The sequence below is a fragment of the Artemia sp. Qi Xiang Cuo genome, chromosome 5, assembly GCF_049724085.1.
Source record: "Artemia sp. Qi Xiang Cuo chromosome 5, ASM4972408v1, whole genome shotgun sequence".
Taxonomy (NCBI): domain Eukaryota; kingdom Metazoa; phylum Arthropoda; class Branchiopoda; order Anostraca; family Artemiidae; genus Artemia; species Artemia sp. Qi Xiang Cuo.
Genome location: NC_142798.1, coordinates 54437256 through 54454933, shown reverse-complemented (window position 1 = coordinate 54454933; position 17678 = coordinate 54437256). Strand labels below are relative to the sequence as shown.

Sequence of the window (17678 nt, the reverse complement as noted above, 5' to 3'; positions counted from 1 at the left end):
ATATGCTGTTTCCTGTGGTTTGGCGCACAGAATGGATCCCGAAGGACTGGCAAGCTGGTATAATCCTGCCCTTATGGAAGAGAAAGGGGAGCAAGAGCATCTGTTCGAACTACAGAGGCATAACGCTACTTTCAGTGCCTGGAAAGCTCTTTGCTATGACCGTGCTGGATAGATGCACGAGTATCCTCAAAAGAAAGAGGAGAGTCCAGCAGGCGGGGTTTATGCCCGGGAGATCCACTATCGAACAAATCTTTACCGTGCGCCAGTTAATTGAGCAGACGAAGGAGCTTAAGAGGAAAGCATATGTAGCCTTTGTGGACTTCAAGGCTGCGTTTGACTCGGTGGATCGCAACTCGCTCTGGCTGATACTTCGATCAACTGGTCTACCAGACAAATATTGCAAGTTGTTTGAAAATCTTTACGAAGAGACCGTGGGTTGCGTTCAAGTCAACGGCAAACGGAGCACGACATTCGGCATCAAAATCGGTGTACGACATGGGTGTGCCGCGACCCCAGAACTGTTCAATTGCGTTGATAGACCATGTCATGACACGAACAACAAATCGCCTGCCCTTTGGTCTGCAGTTTGGAGATCACGTTCTGACGGACGCTGACTTCGCAGATGATCTTGGTCTCGTTGCTGACTCGATTGACCAGTTGAATGACGCTTTGGAAGTCCTACAGGAAGAGGCAGCAAAAGTGGGGCTGAAAATAAACTGGCTTAAAACGAAGATAATGGCAATTGAGCCCCCAAGCCCAGTCTCGCCGCCTGAGAACATAAGTGTTTGCGGAGCTTCTGTTGAGGTTGCAAAGAATTCACTTATATTGGCTCTGTGCTGTCTAATGACGGCTCTATAGAGGAAGAGGTGTACAGCCGAGTTGGACTTGGGGCAAATGTCTTATGCTACCAGACTCGCTGCTGCGAAGAAAACTAAAGTCAGAAATTGAGATTACCATATTAATTTTTTATTGCCAGAATTGGATTGATGGGAAGCCAAAATCAGAAAAAGAATAAATATTTCAAATAACGTAATGAAAAAAAAAACCGGAAAGATGCTGTTGTATCCCAGCAAAAATGAAGGGGGATTATCATGCTTAGACAGTGGGCAAAGAATTTTGGGAGAAGGATTATGTGAATAATTTAAAGTTATAATGCTATCTGGAAGTGACAAAAGAGATTGGCACAACAAAGTGCCATTTTTAGCAATTGTATGTTGCGGAAATTTTTTTTTTTGCCCCAAATAGAGTCAAAAGTTGTTGAGCTATAATTCAAGATGGCCACTTATTCGGGTTCGTCGGGGTGTCCCGTATGCAACCTCCTTGTGTCTGGGGACACACTGTATACGGTGAGACGTCCCCAAAGAATACCATCAAAATCTAAAAGGACCAGGAATCACCCTATATATAAGGGTGTCTCCCGTTTTCTCAATTCACGCTCATTAAGTTTTAAGTACTCACACGAAAGGATTATACTGGATATACAAATATATCCATTAAGGAATTGCATGTATTTATTTACCAATTTACTATCGAACCTCATGAAAAGAGTTTTTTTTTATAAGGGTGTCTAAGGTATATAAGGGTGTCTCCCGTTGTCTCAATTCATGCTCATTAAGTTCAAGTACTCTCACGAAAGGATAATATTGGATATACAAATATATTAATTTGGTAATTGCATGTATTTATTTACCAATTTCCTATCGAACCTCATGAAAAGATTTTTTTATAAGGGTGTCTAAGGTATATAAGGGTGTCTCCTGTTGTCTCAATTCATGCTCATTAAGTTTAAGTACTCTCACGAAAGGATAATATTGGATATACAAATATATTCATTTGGTAATTGCATGTATTTATTTACCAATTTAATATCGAACCTCATGAAAAGAGTTTTTTTTTATAAGGGTGTCTAAGGTATATAAGGGTGTCTCCCGTTTTCTCAATTCATGCTCATTAAGTTTAAGTACTCTCACGAAAGGATAATATTGTATATACAAATATATTCATTTGGTAATTGCATGTATTTATTTACCAATTTACTATCGAACCTCATGAAAAGAGTTTTTTTTTTTTTTTTTTTTTTTTTTTTTATAAGGGTGTCTAAGGTATATAAGGGTGTCTCCCGTTGTCTTAATTAATGCTCATTAAGTTTAAGTACTCTCACGAAAGGATAATATTGGATATACAAATATATTCATTTGGTAATTGCATGTATTTATTTACCAGTTTACTATCGAACCTCATGAAAAGAGTTTTTTTTCAATAAGGGTGTCTAAGGTATATAAGGGTGTCTCCCGTTGTCTCAATTCATGCTCATTAAGTTTAAGTACTCTCACGAAAGGATAATATTGGATATACAAATATATACATTAAGTAATTGCATGTATTTATTTACCAATTTCCTATCGAACCTCATGAAAAGATTTTTTTATAAGGGTGTCTAAGGTATATAAGGGTGTCTCCCTTTGTCTCAATTCATGCTCATTAAGTTTAAGTACTCTCACGAAAGGATAATATTCGATATACAAATATATTCATTTGTTAATTGCATGTATTTATTTAACATTTTACTATCGAACATCATGAAAAGAGTTTTTTTTTATAAGGGTGTCTAAGGTATATAAGGGTGTCTCCCGTTTTCTCAATTCATGCTCATTAAGTTTAAGTACTCTCACGAAAGGATAATATTGGATATAAAAATATATTCATTTGGCAATTGCATGTATTTATTTACCAATTTACTATCGAACCTCATGAAAAGAGTTTTTTTTTTATAAGGGTGTCTAAGGTATATAAGGGTGTCTCCCGTTGTCTCAATTCATGCTCATTAAGTTTAAGTACTCTCACGAAAGGATAATATTGGATATAGAAATATGTTCATTTGGTAATTGCATGCATTTATTTACCAATTTGCAATCGAACCTCATGAAAAGATTTTTTTTTTTTATAAGGGTGTCTAAGGTATATAAGGGTGTCTCCCGTTGTCTCAATTCATGCTCATTAAGTTTAAGTACTCTCACGAAAGGATAATATTGGATATACAAATATATTCATTTGTTAATTGCATGTATTTATTTACCAATTTACTATCGAACCTCATGAAAAGAGTTTTTTTTTTATAAGGGTGTCTAAGGTATATAAGGGTGTCTCCCGTTGTCTCAATTCATGCTCATTAAGTTTAAGTACTCTCACGAAAGGATAATATTCGATATACAAATATATTCATTTGGTAATTGCATGTATTTATTTAACAATTTACTATATAACATCATGAAAAGAGTTTTTTTTAATAAGGGTGTCTAAGGTATAGAAGAGTGTCGCACAGTTTATCAATTCATGCTCATTAAGTTCAAGTACTCTGACGAAAGTATAATATTGGATATAAAAATATATTCATTTGGCAATTGCATGTATTTATTTACCAATTTACTATCGAACCTCATGAAAAGAGTTTTTTTTTTATAAGGGTGTCTGAGGTATATAAGGGTGTCTCCCGTTGTCTCAATTCATGCTCATTAAGTTTAAGTACTCTCACGAAAGGATAATATTGGATATAAAAATATATTCATTATGTAATTACATGTATTTATTTACCAATTTCCTATCGAACCTCATGAAAAGATTTTTTTATAAGGGTGTCTAAGGTATATAAGGGTGTCTCCCGTTGTCTCAATTCATGCTCATTAAGTTTAAGTACTCTCACGAAAGGATAATATTGGATATAAAAATATATTAATTTGTTAATTGAATGTATTTATTTACCAATTTACTATCGAACCTCATGAAAATATTTTTTTTTATAAGGGTGTCTAAGGTATATAAGGGTGTCTCCCGGTTTCTCAATTCATGCGCATTAAGTTTAAGTACTCTCACGAAAGGATTATACTGGATATACAAATATATCCATTTGGTAATTGCATGTATTTATTTACCAATTTCCTATCGAACCTCATGAAAAGATTTTTTTTTATAAGGGTGTCTCCCGTTTTCTCAATTCATGCGCATTAAGTTTAAGTACTCTCACGAAAGGATAATATTGGATATAGAAATATGTTCATTTGGTAATTGCATGCATTTATTTACCAATTTGCAATCGAAGCTCATGAAAAGATTTTTTTTTTATAAGGGTGTCTAAGGTATATAAGGGTGTCTCCCGGTTTCTCAATTCATGCTCATTAAGTTTAAGTACTCTCACGAAAGGATAATATTGGATATACAAATATATCCATTTGGTAATTGCATGTATTTGTTTACCAATTTGCTATCAAACCTCACGAAAATATTTTTTTTTAAGCAAGTACAATTAAATCAGCAATAGCATCGTTGATGTATTATAATAAATTATTTTAACTTATTCGTTGGTCTTGTGTTAGACCATTAATTCTTGAATTTAAAAAAATCAACATTGGGCGTTGAATGGTCACCAACGCTTGTTGATCATTTGTTATGTCTGTTTGTTTAGAGATATAAGGATAATAACTTTTTATTTAATTACTTAATGTTGCTCTTTGCTTTAACTTGCCTGGATTGTTGATTAGTTCATAAACGGGGCGGTCCGGGAACATACACAAGGGAGACTAGGTTTCGCGTGAAATTTAATGGTTTTACGTGATGACAATGCTATATATTTTGAATGGCAAGTGTTGTTCTAAAATTTTGGGGACGAATTTGCAACCGTGCGTAGTGTGTGTCCGGAGGCTGGTAGGATTCGTGCGTACATTTTGACGATCTCGGGTCAATTGGCTATCTTGAATTGTTGCTCAACAGCATTTTGGTCATGGTACGGGCACATTTTGTATTTGGTGACATTAAAGTGAAAATGGTATTGTCACTTTAAATTTCCGTCTGAATGATCTATCTATCCATATTTTACCTGCCTCTCAATATTTTATCTATCTATCAATATATATATATGTATATGTATGTGTATGTATGTATATATATATATATATGTATATGTATGTATATGTATGTATATATGTATATATATGTATGTATATATATATATGTATGTATGTATGTATACATATATATATATATGTATATATGTATATGTATATGTATATGTATATATGTATGTATATATATATATGTATGTGTATGTGTGTATATATATATATATATATATGTATATATGTATGTATATGTATGTATGTGTATGTATATATATATGTATGTATAGGTGTATATATTTATATAAAATATATAAGTAATTATATAAAATTATATATTACATAATATTATATAAAATATTATATAATAATATATATAATATTTTATCTATCTATCAATATTTAGTATTTATCAATATCTATCAATATTTTACGATCACTGTATAAATACATTCATCCCTGAAAAAAAAAAAAAATTCTGTGTTGCGTGAAATCAGACATTCTGCAGTTAATTTGATAAAGGGCGGAATGCCGTGATCCATGGCTATCAAACTTGTTGAATTTGATGGTGTATTTTTCAGGATTATATTTTCTGTTTTGGAGTGGAGGGGCAGAGGTGCGTTCGTTGTGTTCCTAAACTGTGGGATTTTGCCTTAAACTTTGTTTGAAAGGGTTGTTTTTCTTTATTAAGAACTAGATAAAGTGCAGATTGTTTTAATGAATTTATTGTTTCAATTTATTTGTTCAATTCTAAAAATATTGGTTTTTAGAATTCCGGTTTCTATCGAAAATTCTCGCTCTTTATTTATCATTCATTATCTTAATAAGTTGGATGGATATCTCTTCGATGTTTTGACAATATACCAAATCATATGAATATCCAAGATGATGCGAGTCTTTCACTTTTCATCAACTTCATGGTGATGTTCCCACAGCCCTTCAAACTACTCTTCTTTCGTCACTGATAGGTCTACGCGTCATTTTCGCAATTCAAGGAATATTAACATTTTATTTACTCCATCGGTGAGGTCTTTTTTTTTTTGGGGGGGGGGGCTCTTAAAACCCCTAATATTGGTTGTTTTAAATACTTTTTTTTCTTTGTGTGTGTGTGTTGAGTCTTTGAAAGGTTGAAATGTGATATATTGAAAATGCTTTTATTCTCTTCTTTTTAGTATTTGTTTCATTTCTGTTTTTCCCCTGTTTTTTTTCCCTGGCCTTAGAGCCAGGAAACATTCCACGTTGAAGTGTTTTTGTCTTAAATTTAATTGATTGATTGATTGGTAATTCCAATTCCTCATTTCTAAAAACTAAGGGCTCCTTCACAGAGTAGTTACGGTAGAAAATGTTCACTAAACGATTTTTCTTCTTTTTCTTCTCGTTTGGATTATTATAGAGACGCTTTCGCACACTGTTATCCCTGGAACCAAATTCCGGGCCCTGTGGTGACAGGTTGCTGCAACTAAGATTGAACTCTGGCTCCCGTATTACCAAATCAGTCCCATTTTGCCACGATAGGACCTCACCATACAGTTCTTCTTATTTTTGTGTCGGTTATTATGGAGACGCTTTCGCACAATCTTATTCCTTGAATAAAATTTGCGGCCCTGGCGCGACAAGTTGCTGCTTCAAAATACAGTTCTACTACTTCTTCTTGGCTGATCTTAGCTAATTCTACAACTCTTCAGATAAATTGGACTTTGGTGCCGACTCTAGGGGGCTCCCGAATTTAAATATTATCTTAATCTTATTTGCAGGAATTTAACCTCATCATGAATAATTAGTTAGATAAAATAACTGTGTTAGATAAATCTCATTGTAAGTGAGTTTCACCACACTTCGCAATGCATGTTTTAACCACTTGATGCGGAAAAACTTCCACTTTATCTTCGCTCAAATATTTTTTTTTTTTTAAATTTAAGTTATGAGAGTGTTGATGCTATTCAGTGGTCGCCTTTAGCTACTATCCGTTAACACAGACCATTTAATCTAAGCTAAATTGTTTTTCGGATCGAGTAATTTATTTTTGAATTAGTCGTTAAAGTGAGACGGCTGTCTCACTTTAACGACTTATAGGCCGTCCTGGCTAAGTGGAAGTGCGCTGGGCTGAGAACTCTTTGTCCAAGGGGCACGGATTCAATCCCTGGCATGGCCAGCGTCTCACTTTAACGAGTTATAGGCTGTCCTGGCTAAGTGGACGTGCGCTGAGAATTCTTTGGCACGGGGTCAATAAGGGAGTAAAGATTTTAAATAATCACCAGGGGACTATTTTACCTGTTAGACCAAAACGATTTGCTTCAGTAATAGCTAACAAAAGGATTATTTCGCAACTGAATAATTAAAGTAATTTACAGTTTTTTTTATTTTTCAGTTTTATTTATTTTTTTTTTATTTACAGTTAATTAGGCTAGATATTGGTTTTACATTAGTTTTGCAAGCTAATGTTGAAGTGAATCAATAAATTAGGCTAGATATTAGTTTATTAGTTGAAGATATTAAATATTACTTGAAGTGAATCATTAAATTAGGCTAGATATTTGTTTTACATTAGTTTTGCAAGCTAATGTTGAAGTAAATCAATAAAGTAGGCTAGATATTAGTTTATTAGTTGAAGATTCTAGATATTAGTTGAAGTGAATCATTAAATTAGGCTAGATATTTATACATAGTAGGTTTAATGTGTCACTGAGTTGTATATTTCTGTATATAACTTATATAGGCCTAGTCAGTGAGTTACACATATTTTAAGTAGTAGGCTAAATATGTCACTGAGTTATATATTTCTGTATATAACTTATATAGGCCTAGTCAGTGAGTTATGTATATTTATAAGTAGTAGGTTAAATATGTCACTGACTTATTGCCTTTGCAAAACAAAAGTGATCCGTTTGTCTGGCCTCCCCCAGGCCATTCAGCATGTCCCTAGGTGGCGATAGGGGAACGCTCTACAGATATGTAGGGTACCTCCATAGGAGGCATGGACCAAGGGGGACCTTGTCCCTGGGGGTCCATAATAGAATCTGGGGCACCCTTGCCCGGGGTCATAAATACAGGCGGAGGAGGAAGAAGGCCACTCAAATGTACACTCAACAGGGCACAATTGTTTATCCACAAGTTCCATGAGTTGCAAACCTTCTCCCAGCAATGGGTGAAATTGCATGGTGATGCAAAACACCATCGCGGGAGGATCCTCTATTGGAGGACAACTCCGGCAGGGCGGAAAATACAGATCTATGGACAACAGCCTCTGTAAAGGGCTGCCTCGACCTTTTCGGGGTACCTGCAAGACTGGGGACCTTGCGGTCAACTCTATTCCCACTTGAGGAGTGGCGCCCCTCAAGGAAATTATAGCCTAGTAAACGACACAGCATTCGCACGGGATTCTGACTAATGGACAATTCTTCTGGGATTGGTATGTTTTGATGGGCGTCTTTGGGCTGAAAAACCTCTTCCTAGCTAATTTATCTATTACGGGTTGCCTCCCCGTAGTAGCATAATATTTGTAGGCATGAATATATAATGAGTCGGAGGTAATAGGCTTGAGATTGTCTGTGCAGGATTTCGACTCTTGTTGATAGAAGAGCATCGCCAAGCGCTGAAAACCATGTTGTGACCAAAATGGGCCCAGGATTGCACAAAGCCTCCATTCATGGAGGTCCCAGGGACTTCTTGCTGTCCGGTTGTAAGCCGGCTTAAGCACTTCGGTGTAGACTTGAGAAGATATGTGATCCCCTTCCTGCACTGGTATCCGGGATCACTGCTTTTCCTGAGGTGAAAAAAATTTCAATGATTTAAAGAACATGAAAATTGGAACTTGGAATGTTACGACATTAAAAAATGACTATCGTATCGACATTTTGACTGACGAATTCAGACGATTCGAACTAGATCTATTAGGAGTTTCAGAAACTCATATCCCAGGGGTAGGAAGCATGAAATTAGGTGATATAGAATTTGTTTACTCAGGCAGGAAGGATGGGTTACATAGACAGGGAGTAGGGCTCATGATGAATAAGGAAGCGGCTAAGTCTTGTTTAGGCTGGGAAGGTATTAATAATAGAATACTAATTGCTCATTTTATGACTAGAAAGTTCAAGGTATCAGTTAGAGTAGTATACGCCCCTGTAGAACCGACTGATGGAGATACTAGTGACTCAGATGAATTCTACTTACAGTTACAGGAGCAAATAGACAAGGTCCCACGTAGAAATATGATGTTATTGCTGGGAGATTTTAACGCCCAGGTTGGTAGAAATATGGATAGATGGTATCCCAGCTTAGGTAAATTTGGTGTAGGAAAAGAAAACAGTAATGGATACAGACTTTTGCAAGTTTGTAGGTATAACAATCTAGTTATAACCAATACGGTGTTTGGTCATAAAATGGCTCATAAGCTAACATGGTATTCACGTGATGGTAAGACAGCAAACCTTATTGATTATGTTATAGTAAATCGAAGACTGGCTGGATCAATACAAGATACTAGGGTATATAGGAGTGCTGTTATTGATGTTAAAAGTAAAGATCACCATCTAGTAGTGTCAAGGGTTAATTTAAAGCTGAAATATCGGAAGGGTAATTACCTCCCGGGAAGTTATGATGTTAGTAGACTCCAGGATGAGAATTTGAGATAAACTTTCCAGGAACAGTTGAATACTAAACGTCAGAGTTTAAAATTTGATAATGTGGAAGATGGTTGGAATAATTTTAGAAAAATAATTTGTGAAGTTGCTGAAGGTGTATTAGGGAAGAAAGCTAGCACTGAAGCTAAGAATATTAGTGAAAAAGCTTTAAGTTTAATAGAAAGGAGAAAGGACTTGTACAATAATTATCTGAGTGATAGATCACATGAAAACAAAAGAAATGTAAAGAAAGTGGAGAAAGCATTGAAATATGAACTAAGGAGGTGTGAAGTGGAGGCCATGGATAAAATTGCCGAGGATTTAGAAGATGCAGCTAGACGGCATAATAGTAAAATATTGTACTGGCACGTTAACAAATTGAGAGGTAGTAGTCAATCCGGACTTGTCCCAGTTAAAGATAGGAATGGGGTGGCAATTAGCGATAAGACAAAAGCTAAAGCAAGATGGGCCGAACATTTTGAGAATTTGCTTAACCGAGATAGAGTTGCAGGAAAAAATATAGAGGAAAATGAAAAAGTTTGTGATACCTTGGATGTGAAGGAAGATTTGTTTTGTGAGGAGGAATTAGAAACAGTACTAAAAGGATTAAAGAATAATAAGGCTCCAGGTGCTGATAAGGTAGTAAATGAGTTTATTAAATATGGTGGCTCTGAGGTTAGAAATAAGTTATTGGAGATTATGAATATGATTTTTGAAAAAGGGGAAGTACCTAACGATTTTAGGAAAACCTTAATTAAGCCACTTTATAAGAAAGGTGATAAAAGTGAGTGTGGTAATTATCGAGGCATTAGTCTGGTCTCTGTAGGTAGTAAATTACTTAGTAATATGATACTGTTTAGACTGAAGATGCCGTAGACAAAGTTTTAAGAGAAGAGCAGTGCGGTTTTAGAAAAGTAGAGGATGTGTCGACCAAATTTTCACTCTTAGGCTACTAATTGAGAACCTGAGTTTTCAAACACTTTTGGTCCTCAGTTTTATAGATTATGAGCAAGCGTTTGAATCTGTTGATAGAAGAGCTTTGGTAAAGGTTTTATCCTTGTATGGTATACCAGACAAATACATTAAAGTGATCAGTGCTATGTACGAGAATAACACTGCTGCGGTTAAGGTAGGAAATGAGGTTAGCAGCTGGTTTTGTATTAAATCAAGAGTTAAGCAGGGTTGTGTTCTATCCCCCTTTATATGGATTATTTTGATGGACTTTGTTTTAAGGAGCACAGGAAAGGCAATGGGAGACCACGGAATCAAATGGGGAGGAAAAAGTCTCCTGGACTTGGATTATGCTGATGATTTAAGCATCCTAGATGAAAGTGTGAGCAAAATGAATGAAGTTTTAGAGGCGTTGCGAGTTCAGGGTGCTAGTATTGGTTTGAAAATTAATGTTAGGAAGACCAAGTCACTAAGGCTAGGAATAAGTGAAGATGAAAAGGTGACGTTGGGTAATGAAAAGATTGATCAGGTGGGCAGTTTCACTTACCTTGGTAGTATTATTAGTAAAGATGGTGGGAGCAGTGAAGATGTTAAAAATAGAATAGCCAAGGCTCAGGGTGTTTTTTCACAGTTAAAAAAAGTCTGGAAGAATAGGAAGATAGGTCTGCAAACCAAGATTAGAATCTTAGAAGCTACAGTGATGACAGTGGTCAAATATGGCTCTGAAGCATGGACGCTCCGAAAAGCGGATGAAGATTTGCTAGATGTTTTCCAGAGAAATTGCTTAAGGATTGTTCTGGGTACCCGGCTGACTGACCGTATTTCAAACAATAGGCTATACGAAAAATGTGGTTCAATACCGCTTTCTAGGTCTATAATGAAAGAAAGGCTGAGGTGGTTAGGACATGTTGTTCGGATGAAGGATGACAGATTGCCGAAGATTGTTCTTTTCGGCCAACCATCTAGGGCTAAACGGAAAGCAGGTCGTCCCCGTCTGGGTTGGGAGGACGTCATAAAGAAAGATTTAAAGGAAATGGGAACTTCGTGGACGGGTGTAAAAAGGGAGGCTTTGAATAGATTGGGGTGGAGGAGGAGCGTGCGTAGCTGTGTTGGCCTCAGGCGGCTTGGTGCTGCGATGAGTTGTTAGTAGTAGTAGTAGTAGTAGGCTCGGTCCTCCTCTATGCAGCGGAAACCTTGCCTCTCAAATCAACAATCCTCAGAATGATAGACGTCTGCCAGACGAAACAGCTCCGTCGGATTCAGGGACTTCGATGGGACGGTGTTGTAAGTAACGCAAGGTTGCTCGCACTCACCTCCCAAGTGCCATTCTCCGTCCAAATAGCGCACCGTACTCTCAGATAATTCGGACACCTCCTGCGTATACCGACGACAACCCCAGCCCGAATAGTCTATGATTTCGTCGCTAAAGCTAATGGCTGGTCTCGCCCGAGGGGCAGACCTCAGACAAGGTGGAAGGATAGCCTCAATAAATTCCTTGAGATAGCTAACATCGCTGTCGAAGAGGCCCAATTAATAGCAGTAGACCGGTCAGCCTGGAGGAGAAGAGTTGCGACGCTCTCTACGCCACCCCCAACGTGACAGGAGCCTTAAATCAAGTAAGTCAAGTTTTTGGAGAAATGGTGGGCGTCTCCCTCCAATCACTTTTGATTAGTAAAAAATGCACTAGCCCTTTCAATTTCCAATCGAATGAGCCGTTTTTGAAGTTTCCACGATAACGCTTTCTATAAAAACCTTATATGTCCCAGGGTATATATTACAACCCTTGCCCTGAGGGCTGGGGGGATTTTTTATCCTCAAAGACATAATTTCCAGACTTTCATCCAGAATTTTATGAGGGGTTGTCATCCCCAAAGATCTAATTTCCTGAATTTTCATCTACGTTGAATAAAATAGCTATCTCAGAATTTTGATTGGATGTGTTCGGGAGCATTGTGGGTGTGATAGGGAGGTTAGTTGCCCTCCAGTTACTTTCGACTATTAAGAAGGGCACTAGCAATTTCAATTTTCAATCGAATGAGCCCCTTTTGAAGTGTATACGACAACGCTTTCTATAAAAGCCTTAAATGCACCAAGGACATAACTTACAACCCATTTCCTGAGGGCTGTGAGGGGGTTGTCGACCTCAAAGACCTAATTTCCAGAACTTTCAACTACAGTGGCTATCCAAAATTTTGATTAGATGTGTTTGGGGAAATGGTGGGCATGAGAGGGGGGTTAGGTGCCCTCCAATCACTTTTGACTATCAAAAAGGCACTGGTCCTTTCAATTTCCAATCGAATGAGCCCTTTTTGAAGTTTTTACGACAACGCTTTTAAAAAAAAACTTATATGCCTCCAGGGCATAATGTACAAACCCTGCCCTTAGGGCTGTGGGGTGAAAATCATTCTCAAAGACATAATTACCGGACCTTCCAACAACAATGAACAAAATGGCTGTATCAAAATTTTGATCTGATGTGTTTGTGGAAATGGTGGGCGTTTGGTTTATTTGTCCTCGTTTTATTGGTATATGTATATATATATATATATATATATATATATATATATATATATATATATATATATATATATATATATATATATATATTGAATAGGCTCTGAAGTAATAATTTTTGTCCATTTTAAGTTTCAACTTCGCTCTTTACTTCCCTCGAGAAAACTTTGTTTTTTTAAATTAATAGTTTACTTAGCACCGGTAACTGAGAAGGGGTACCTAAAATATTTTCTGGGTAAAAAGGGGTTCAGTGTCTAAATAAGTCTGAGAACCACTTCTATTGACAATTCAATCTTGGTGAAAGCCTCCACGTGTAAAATTGAATCAACAACGAGAAAGTAAGACATAAGAAGAATCTCGTATAAGAATTCTGCCAAATTTTACCAGTAAAAAATTTTCCCTGAAAAATTCCCCCCTGAAACTTCCCCCCCCCCACGACAAATTGTCACCGTGGAAAATCACACCTGTAGAAAATTCGCCCCTTCACCCAAAAAATGTATGAATACTTCCCAATAGCAAATACTACACGCAAACATTGGGCAAGTTTTGTAACTTAAAGACCTTTTCCCAGGGGGAGAAGGGACGGGGGTCATGAAATCTCTAAAGGTATATTTATTCGGCATTTCAACTATGCTGAATAAAATGGCTATCTCAAAATTTTTATCAGACAATTTTGAGAAAAAGGGACACGGGAGGGGGCCTAGTTGCTCTAAAATTTGTTGGTTACTTAAAAAGACCACTAGAAATTTTAATTTCCGTTCAAATGAGCTCTCTTACAATACTCTAGGACAACAGGGTTGACACGATCACCCTTATGTAAACCAATTAAACAAAAAAAGAAAAAAAAACATATAAACACGCATCCGTGATGTTTCTTATGGCAAAAAATACAAAATTCCACATTTTTTCAGATAGGAGTTTGAAACCTCTACAGTAGAGTTCTCTGATACGCTGAAACTGACTTTGTGATTTTCATTAAGATTCTGTGACTTTTAGGGAGTTTCCTCCCTTTTTTTTCGAAAATCAGGCAAATTTTCTCAGGCTCGTAACCTTTGATGGGTACGACTAAACTTAATGAAAATATTAGATATTTGAAATCAGCATAAGACTTCAATTCTTTTGATATATCTATTGGTATCAAAATTCCGTTTTTTAGAGTTTCGGTTACTATTGAGCCAAGTCGCTCCTTACTTAAGAACTGTCCGTCACCACGAACTGTTTGATAACCCTCAAAAATTTTAGAAAATTTCACCGTATGCCCTTAGCCCTTTTGGAAACACCCAGAATCGAATTGAAGACGTTTTCCTAGTGATAAGTCCTGTATCTAAACAATGGACAAATTGCCTAATTTACAATCCTTAGCTCGGGGCTATGAGAGGCATAACATACTTAGAAGTTTTTGACTAGTTTAAAAAAAAAATCAAAATTTCGCTCAGTGTTAAGCAGAGGGGGCACCTAAGAAGGCAAGGAGGGGGTAGTTTCCCTCCAATCTCTCTTCAGCATCTCCTCAACATACCTTGAAAGTTTCAAATTAATGTTGTCAGTTATTCTTTAGCAATTACTGACATTCTGTTTTAACAACTAGGAAGCGCATAGTGTGTTTTGATTGTCTTTGGCATCCCTCCCAACACTTCCTTAAAGATTCATCTTAATGTCCTAAGCCTTTTAGGAGACCCAGGATCAAACACGCCCTCTTTTCCAATTAAACACTTATTTGTGCACAATGAGCAACTTGCTAAATTTATACCCTATGTCCTGGATGCTGAGGGTGTCAACCCTGGAGGTATAGTTATTTGACCTTCGGGCTATTTTGAACGAAACGCCTATCTCAAAATTCTGATCCAATACACTTGGGGGAAAATGACGTAGAAATGGCTGGTTGCCTTCGATCACTTTTGCTCATAACAAGGGCACTAGAACTTTTGATTTCCCATTGAATGAGCCCCCTGTTAAGTTTATAAGACCATCCTTCCATAATAACCTTTCTTGTTAATATTAGGCAACTTGCATCAATTGCCCTAGGGGCTTCGGGGGAGTATCAAATCTGGAAGAATAATTTTTTAGCTCTCGACTATTTCGAACGATGTGGCTGTCTCAAAATTTTGATCAGATACATTGGGGGGAAAGGACATAGGGGGGGGGGAATGGTTGTCCTCTGATCACTTTTCACTCTTAAAAAATGGAACTAGGTATTTCGATTTCCAATAGAATGAGCCTCCTCCAAAGTTTATACGGCCACCTCTTTCGCAAATTCTTTATATGTTAACAATGGGCTACTTGCATAACTTATAGCCTTGGCCCCAAGGCCTGTGGGGGTGGTGTCAACCCCAAAATAATGGTTATTTGGCCTTCGCACTATTTTAAACAAACCGGCAATCTAAAAACTTTGATCGAATGCATTTTGGGAAAAAGTTCTTGGGGGCTAGTCGCCCTCCAAACCCTTTTAAATCTTATGAAGGGCATTAGAACTTCTGATTTGGAATCGAGTGAGCCAACTCCAAAGTTCATGCGACCATTCCTTCCATTTGAAGTACCTCTGGGGAAAGAGTAATTGCAATATAATGGGGACCTTTTCAGAGGGATCTAGATTTAGGTTTGAGTAAGGTTTTTATGGGTTTTCGTGCATTCTTATTTGAAGCATCATATAATCTAATTTATAATGGGAAAAGTCGAAGACATAAAGTAACTGTAATAATTGCGATTGTGGCAAAATTAAGAAAAATTACACCTGGTAGGCCACAATAAACTTATCCCTGTAACCCAGACTGGGCTTTGCGGGCCATGGTCATATTTAGAAAAATCACAAAATGAAGGGCAAAATAATTCTCCGTGGAATCGATCCAAAGTACCCAAGAAAATGTTTTGTAGAAAGCCTGCAATATTCTGGATATTTTTTATGTAAATCAACCTCCTTTAGACAAATCATCTGTTACCCTCTGTTATATGCAGGCTATGTGCTTTTGTATTTATGTTACATACCATTATCTTGCTCCTCTATGATAATATCCTTAGGCTTAGGATTTACTGTTCCTTGATTGAATTGACGGATCAATTGTACACTACTATTGCCGGTCTGAAACGCTTTACTTACGAAATAACAAGAATATATAGTCAAGCATAACGATGTCAATATTCGCATGGTGGAAGAATCACATGTGTAGTATCTTAAAAAAAAGTCGGTACTACTTTAAACAGCAGAGTTCAATTTTTACTAATAAAAAGAAAAAAGCATACGAGTCAATATCCAATTTTTTAATAGGTGATAAAAAGCCACATTCTAATGAATCTGATTATGTAATTAACTTTGTTAAGAAGTTTCTTTTGTACTCAAAGAAAATGTAAAGCCCTTTAGAAATTTCCTGCTTCGTTGTTGAAATTTTACCAGATTTTATTTTATAACTCACAGTTAAATTCATACGGTATTATCTAGAAATGTATTACACTTTCCACACTAGAAGTATAATTCTGTCATTTGTTTTTTCGTTGGTATTTTTGATTTGTGAATGGAACACTTAAGTTTTGTCCTCTTTTTCGTCGTACATCTCCAATAACATTTTGTTGTGAGACAAAGGTACGAATTTAAACTCTGCGTTTTTTACGTAGTGTCAACGTCTATCTGTATTGATGATATGATTTTGCACTTTGGAAAGGTGTGCATTATTCTCGCCTAGGGCTAGAGAGGCTGGATTTCCCTTATCCCTTAACGTAAGATATTGGGGAGGAGGATCTCTTCCTCCACTACTATATGAGATCTCTTACGCCACCAGTGCCACCAATGGCCATGCCTCTGGAGTATTGTAATGCAATCGAACGGCCGCAAGGTTTCTACAATTTCTTCCTTCACTGCTATTACAACCAGTGTGGACTTGAAAAGTATACTTCCAGTGGTATGTAAGTGTCACATTAATTGGCCCAAAACGCCAAGCTAAGAGCCAAAGGTGTCAGGCTCCGAAAATCCCCTTCCTTTCCCTCAAGGAAGATATCTCACTTAAGCTACGTTTTCAGGCTCAGCGGGTTCGAACACGGATTGTTCTCGTCTAGTTTAGAGTTTCTAGTTTTTCGTCTAGACTCAGCGGGTTTGAAGGTTCAACCCCGCGTTTGATGCACTAGATCCACTGATCCACAAAGCTTGATGCGCTAGACGAGAACAACCCATGTTCGAACCCGCTGATCCGTGAACCACTCATCTTCAAACACGGGTTGTTCTCGTCTAGTGGATCAAGTATTGTGCATCAGTGCGTTTAGTGCATCAAACACGGGGTTGAAACTTCAAACCCGCTGAATATAGACGAAAAACTAGAAACTCTAAACTAGATGAGAACAACCCATGTTCGAACCCGCTGAGCCTGAAAACGTGGCTTTAGTATAGGACTCCTTTCCTATACCCAACCAATATACTCTCGGTAATCAAATGAAGTCTAAAGTAGAAAAATGCAACTAAGCTTACTATTCACATCAAACTCATAACAAAAGATTTAAACCAAGATGTGCAAGAACGGGCTATCTCAAAAACCATTATCTTCAATAAAATGAAACTTGTGCTGGGGTGGACCCCAGAATGGCACGGACCAATCCAATAAATTAGTGTCCAAATCAACTGTTTTTTTTTTGTATAACATTATCTTTCTATGACTGAGATCACCTACTTACTTACTTAGACTTGGTTCCTTCCAATCCGTCTGGAGGATAAGGCGACAACGGTGCC

The 17678-nt window shown here is 36.9% G+C and overlaps 1 protein-coding gene across 1 annotated transcript in view; it reads right to left on the bottom strand.

Moving 5' to 3' along the window:
• Positions 1-16084, bottom strand: part of LOC148952278 (uncharacterized) — a 160772-nt gene extending 144688 nt beyond the window's left edge. The window contains exon 1 of the mRNA XM_089088912.1: positions 15953-16084. The gene's annotated coding sequence lies outside the window, so the exon portion shown is untranslated. The remainder of the gene's footprint in view (positions 1-15952) is intronic.
• Between the last annotated feature and the right edge of the window lie 1594 nt (positions 16085-17678).